This window comes from Myxine glutinosa, chromosome 2 (assembly GCF_964187855.1).
Source record: "Myxine glutinosa chromosome 2, kmMyxGlut1.1, whole genome shotgun sequence".
Lineage (NCBI taxonomy): Eukaryota > Metazoa > Chordata > Myxini > Myxiniformes > Myxinidae > Myxine > Myxine glutinosa.
This window is the reverse complement of record NC_136262.1, coordinates 1,133,930-1,139,929: the sequence shown is the minus strand read 5'-3', so window position 1 is coordinate 1,139,929 and position 6,000 is coordinate 1,133,930. Positions and strand designations below refer to the sequence as shown.

General features: G+C 59.4%; 1 protein-coding gene across 5 annotated transcripts in view; it reads left to right on the top strand.

Annotated features, from left to right (window-relative positions):
- The first annotated feature begins 1,633 nt into the window (after window positions 1-1,633).
- The window catches only part of LOC137422104 (uncharacterized), a 235,562-nt gene continuing 231,195 nt past the window's right edge, over window positions 1,634-6,000 (top strand). For 3 of the 5 annotated variants that reach the window (XM_068108855.2, XM_078772897.1, XM_068108856.2), the window contains exon 1: window positions 1,651-1,886. The gene's annotated coding sequence lies outside the window, so the exon portion shown is untranslated. Of the gene's footprint in view, window positions 1,887-6,000 lie in introns of all 5 variants that reach the window. The other 2 variants (XM_078772899.1, XM_078772898.1) reach the window with 2 other exon arrangements.

Sequence of the window (6,000 nt, the reverse complement as noted above, 5' to 3'; positions counted from 1 at the left end):
CGTCTTTCCACAACCCTTCCGTAACCGATTGGAGCAGTTTATTGCCACACAAAATGGCATTTTAACAGTTGTCTGGCTTTTAAAATCTGGGACACGTTCAAAACAAACGAAATCCGCGAAGCGAGTTGGTCGAGTCGTGCTAACCAAGATGGCGACACGGCGGCTTCACTTTTCACGGAGTATGAGCGTTCTATATATTTTCAATTCAGTGCGCCCGACTCGCTCACGTACTTGATTTGTGGCATAGACATGGCCATTGGGCCTTCACGGTGTAATTTGTGCGAGGCTTTTGTCCGAGTGAGCTTGAGTCGAGAGGGCGAATGTACGGGTTGGGAATTTACGGGTCTCCCTTCCCCCGCCCGGCAACGCCGGTACTGGAGGGCGTCACAGGATCGGTGAGTCTCCAAAATCCGCTTCGTGCTGTTGTTGCGAAGATGCAGGACGATGTCGCGATTGTTGTGCTGCTCTCCTACCATGAGAACTGCAACGTCATTGTTGACTGGCCCTCCCCTTCCTTCCCACTCCCTCCCCCCTACCCCTTCTCCCCTCCCCCTCCGCCCTCCCACCCCTCTCATCCCTCCCCCCTCTTCTCCCCTCCCCCTCTGCTCCCCCCTCCCATCCCCCCACCCTTCCCCATCCCCCTCCCCTCCCCCGCCCGGCAATGCCGGGTACTTCTGCTAGTTTGTAATAAATTGCCCTGTTCTTTCTGGTTTCTCCTTAATCCGTTCGTCCTAGTCTTTTCTCCATTGGGTAAACGTGGCACGATCGCAACCGCTTAGAATCGGGTCTAGTCACTTGTTAACAGCTCGGATCGCGGATCGCTATCCGCTCGGCATTTCCATCAATATCCATGATTCGGGCGGGAATTATTCCCTCGTTTCTGGCCGGCGTTAGTACTTAGGTAGTAGCGAATCCCTAGGCCTAAAAACCCTACCTAACGCCGCGCCGGGAAGGACGTTATAACTTCCAGGATCGCGTCGGCCAGATAAAAGGACAAGGGGATTAACCCCCCTCTTGATAAGGGGAGAGCCGACGTCGGAGATCCGCAACAATATAATCAAGCCATGTATCAGGATTACATAATCATGGAGGTGTGAAGCAATTAGCGATCAATGCAAGCAAGCCTGGAACATCTAGATAGATTACACGCACCATTCGAGCATACGCTGTCACACAGATTATATGTCACAGGAATGATTCGGAGCGATGTTCGTTGAGTTCTTATAGATGCCTCTCAGTGGTTGGGTTCAACACTAGATACAATTTCATTACACAGATTTACCAGTTTTATGAAACGGCAATTCATATTTATTGTATTTGAACAAATCTCGGAATCACTATGATGAAACGAACGACGTGTCTATTCAGAGTGATTTGTAATCATTGTCGTGCCAATACACCGCTTTTAAATCTTTTCGATGCCTGCATGAGAACGAGACTAAATCTTTATAAAGCAACAGAGCTGTAATAAAACGCAAAGTGGCAAAGTATTTTGTTGTTAGGAAAACTACAAATATTGATAAAAAGCTTGGAATGTGCCTCCATTACCGTGTTTGGTTGAGTGCAACGGAGAGGAGTTTTATAAATCGCGTTCGGCAAAGTTGGAATGGTTTAAGTCGGCACCCGTCCACTTAATGCGCATGCGCATTCACCCGTTCAGGGTTTTGCGCTGGCTTGCTGCACGTCTGTGGACGGTGTTACTGTTGAAGGTAACAAAGCAAGCAAATCGGTTATTTTGACAGCATTGTACTTTTGGTAACGTTTTCAATGTTTGTGGAATCATTCTGCACAACTGACAGCATGTAGAGCTGCACACCAAAGAGAGTCTGTGGCTCGTCAGACGTGCATCACGTGATGTGGAATGTGCGACACGCGATCTTTACCAGGTTAGCTCCTTTGCTTGATCTCTCACTAGTTATCTGAATTAACTATTTAGTTTGTGAGGTCTTTTGACCAATTATGTCAACATGATGAGTATCGAGTTTAACCTTGTGTTAACTACCGTGGTCACAAACTCGAATGTCATGGGATGTCCGTTCACGTTTTTGTGTGGATTTCTAGGCCACTGGTGGAGCCGAGTCTTGGGGCCAGTGGGCTCATCCGGCCGAGTCTTGGTGCAGGAGGCTCGCCTGGCCGAGTCTTTGGGCCAGGGGGCTCGACCGGCCGAGTCTTAGTGCAGGGGGCTCATCCGGCCGAGTCTTGGTGCAGGAGGCTCGTCCGGCCGAGCCTTGGGGCCAGGGGGCTCGTCCGGCCGAGTCTTGGCGCCAGGGGGCTCGTCCGGCCGAGTCTTGGGTCCAGGGGGCTCGTCCGGCCGAGTCTTGGGGCCAGGGGGCTCGTCCGGCCGAGTCTTGGTGCAGGGGGCTCGTCCGGCCGAGTCTTGGTGCAGGGGGCTCGTCTGGCCGAGTCCTGTGGCCAGGGGGCTCGTCCGGCCGTGTCCTGTGGCCAGGGGGCTCGTCCGGCCGTGTCCTGTGGCCAGGGGGCTCGTCCGGCCGTGTCCTGTGGCCAGGGGGCTCGTCCGGCCGAGTCCTGTGGCCAGGGGGCTCGTCCGGCCGAGTCCTGTGGCCAGGGGGCTCGTCCGGCCGAGTCCTGTGGCCAGGGGGCTCGTCCGGCCGAGTCCTGTGGCCAGGGGGCTCGTCCGGCCGAGTCCTGTGGCCAGGGGGCTCGTCCGGCCGAGTCCTGTGGCCAGGGGGCTCGTCCGGCCGAGTCCTGTGGCCAGGGGGCTCGTCCGGCCGAGTCCTGTGGCCAGGGGGCTCGTCCGGCCGAGTCCTGTGGCCAGGGGGCTCGTCCGGCCGAGTCCTGTGGCCAGGGGGCTCGTCCGGCCGAGTCCTGTGGCCAGGGGGCTCGTCCGGCCGAGTCCTGTGGCCAGGGGGCTCGTCCGGCCGAGTCACCTGGCCAGGGGGCTCGTCCGGCCGAGTCACCTGGCCAGGGGGCTCGTCCGGCCGAGTCACCTGGCCAGGGGGCTCGTCCGGCCGAGTCACCTGGCCAGGGGGCTCGTCCGGCCGAGTCACCTGGCCAGGGGGCTCGTCCGGCCGAGTCACGTGGCCAGGGGGCTCGTCCGGCCGAGTCACGTGGCCAGGGGGCTCGTCCGGCCGAGTCACGTGGCCAGGGGGCTCGTCCGGCCGAGTCACGTGGCCAGGGGGCTCGTCCGGCCGAGTCACGTGGCCAGGGGGCTCGTCCGGCCGAGTCACGTGGCTCGTCCGGCCGAGTCACGTGGCTCGTCCGGCCGAGTCACGTGGCCAGGGGGCTCGTCCGGCCGAGTCTTGGTGCAGGGGGCTCGTCCGGCCGACTCCATCTGCGGTTGTGAGCCTGCTCTCTATGCGTGAGATTGCGAGCCTGCTCTCTATGCGTGAGGTTGTGAGCCTGCTGTCCGTGAGGTTGCGAGCCTGCCTTCCGTGCGTGAGGTTGCGAGCCTGCTTTCCGTGCGTGAGGTTGCGAGCCTGCCTTCCGTGCGTGAGGTTGCGAGCCTGCCTTCCGTGCTTGAGGTTGCGAGCCTGCCTTCCGTGCGTGAGGTTGCGAGCTTGCCTTCCGTGCTTGAGGTTGCGAGCCTGCCTTCCGTGCGTGAGGTTGCGAGCCTGCCTTCCGTGCGTGAGGTTGCGAGCCTGCCTTCCGTGCGTGAGGTTGCGAGCCTGCCTTCCGTGCGTGAGGTTGCGAGCCTTCCGTGCGTGAGGTTGCGAGCCTGCCTTCCGTGCGTGAGGTTGCGAGCCTGCCTTCCGTGCGGGAGGTTGCGAGCCACCTTCCGTGCGGGAGGTTGCGAGCCTGCCTGCCTTCCGTGCGGGAGGTTGCGAGCCTGGCTTCCGTGCGGGAGGTTGCGAGCCTGCCTTCCGTGCGTGAGGTTGCGAGCATCTCTGTGCGGGAGGTTGCCAGCCTGCTCTCCGTGCGTGAGGTTGCGAGCCTGCTCTCAGTGCGGGAGGTTGCGAGCCTGCTCTCCGTGCGCAAGATTGCGATCCTCTCCGTGCAGGAGGTTGCCAGCCTGCTCTCCGTGCGTTGGGTTGCGAGCCTGCTCTCCGTGCGTGGGGTTGCGAGCCTGCTCTCCGTGCGTGGGGTTGTGAGCCTGCTCTCCGTGCGTGGGGTTGCGAGCCTGCTCTCCGTGCGTGGGGTTGCGAGCCTGCTCTCCGTGCGTGGGGTTGCCAGCCTGCTGTCCGTGCGTGGGGTTGCCAGCCTGCTGTCCGTGCGTGGGGTTGCCAGCCTACTGTCCGTGCGTGGGGTTGCCAGCCTGCTCTCCATGCGTGGGGTTGCCAGCCTGCTCTCCGTGCGTGGGGTTGCGAGCCTGCTCTCCGTGCGTGGGGTTGCGAGCCTGCTCTCCGTGCGTGGGGTTGCGAGCCTGCTCTCCGTGCGTGGGGTTGCGAGCCTGCTCTCCGTGCGTGGGGTTGCGAGCCTGCTCTCCGTGCGTGGGGTTGCGAGCCTGCTCTCCGTGCGTGGGGTTGCGAGCCTGCTCGCCGTGCGTGGGGCTGCGAGCCTGCTCTCCGTGCGTGGGGCTGCGAGCCTGCTCGGTGCGTGGGGCTGCGAGCCTGCTCTCGGTGCGTGGTGCTGCGAGCCTGCTCTCGGTGCGTGGTGCTGCGAGCCTGCTCTCGGTGCGTGGTGCTGCGAGCCTGCTCTCGGTGCGTGGTGCTGCGAGCCTGCGTGAGGCTGCGGGCCTGCTCGGTGCGTGGGGCTGTGGGCCTGCTCTCGGTGCGTGGGGCTGCGGGCCTGCTCTCGGTGCGTGGGGCTGTGGGCCTGCTCGGTGCGTGGGGCTGCGGGCCTGCTCTCGGTGCGTGGGGCTGCGGGCCTGCTCTCCGTGCGTGGGGTTGCGAGCCTGCTCTCCGTGCGCGGGGTTGCGAGCCTGCTCTCCGTGCACGGGGTTGCGAGCCGGCTCTCCCTGCGCGGGGTTGCCAGCCGACTATCGGTGCGTGAGGGTTGCGTGTCGGGTCTCTTTGCGTGAGGGTTGCGTGCCTACTCTGTGCACAAGCTTGTGAGCCTCTCCGTGCGTGTGGGTTGTGTGGCGACTATCAGTGTGTGAGGGTTGCGTGTCTGCTCTCCATGCAATCCTTTTCGTTTGTGTGCTGGTCACCCATGAACTGTATGGCGCTTTGTTTCTGTGACGGGTCCTTTTGTTTCTGCTCTCCTTGTGAGTATTTGCATCCAAGGTGGAGTCCTTGTGCTCAGTGTGAGTCTTTGGGTCTGAGGTGGGGGTCCCTGTGCGCTTTGTGTCTTCGGTGGGGTATCTGCACTCATTGTTGAGGAAGCGATAAAAGCAATGTAGAGTAGAAAAGCGGGAAGGCCGACAGGAGTTGTGGGAGATATGTTGAAGGCAGCGGGAAATTGGGGTGTGAAGAGAATGACAGAGATCTGTAATCTGGTGGTGAAAGAAGGCCGCATTCCAGTGGATTGGGAACTGAGTTGGCCCTCTGTACAAAGTGAAAGAAGGCCCTCAGGACTGTGGCTCGTATCGAGCGATAAAATTATTGGAGCATGGAATGAAGGTATTGGAAAGGGTGTTGGAGAGGAGGATAAGGAAGAAAGTGAAGATCGACGAAATGCAGTTTGGATTTATGCCAGGAAGAGGAACGACAGGCATGCAGTTGCAGGAGAAGTACATGGAGAAGAGGAAGAAGTTGTTTCTTGGGTTTGTTGTTCTGGAGAAAGCATTCGATCGGGTTCCACGCGAAGTAGTGACATGGGCATTGAGGAAGTTGGGAGGGGAGGAATGGTTGATCAGAGTAGTGATGGCAATGTAAGGACGAAGAACGGGAACAGTGGAACAGTTTGAGGTGAAGGTGGGAGTGCATCACGGGTCGGTACTAAGTCCACGACTATTTGTAGCTGTGATGGAGGTGCTGGCTCAGAATGTAAAGGAGGGTTTACCATGGGAGTTGTTGTATGCAGATGATCTGGTGTTGATTGCGGAAAGTATGGATGGACTGAAGGAGAAGATGAACAAGTGGAAGGAATGTATGGAGACAAAAGGTCTGAAGGCGAATATCGGAAAAACGAAGGTGATGGCAAGTGGTAAAGCTTGTGGTG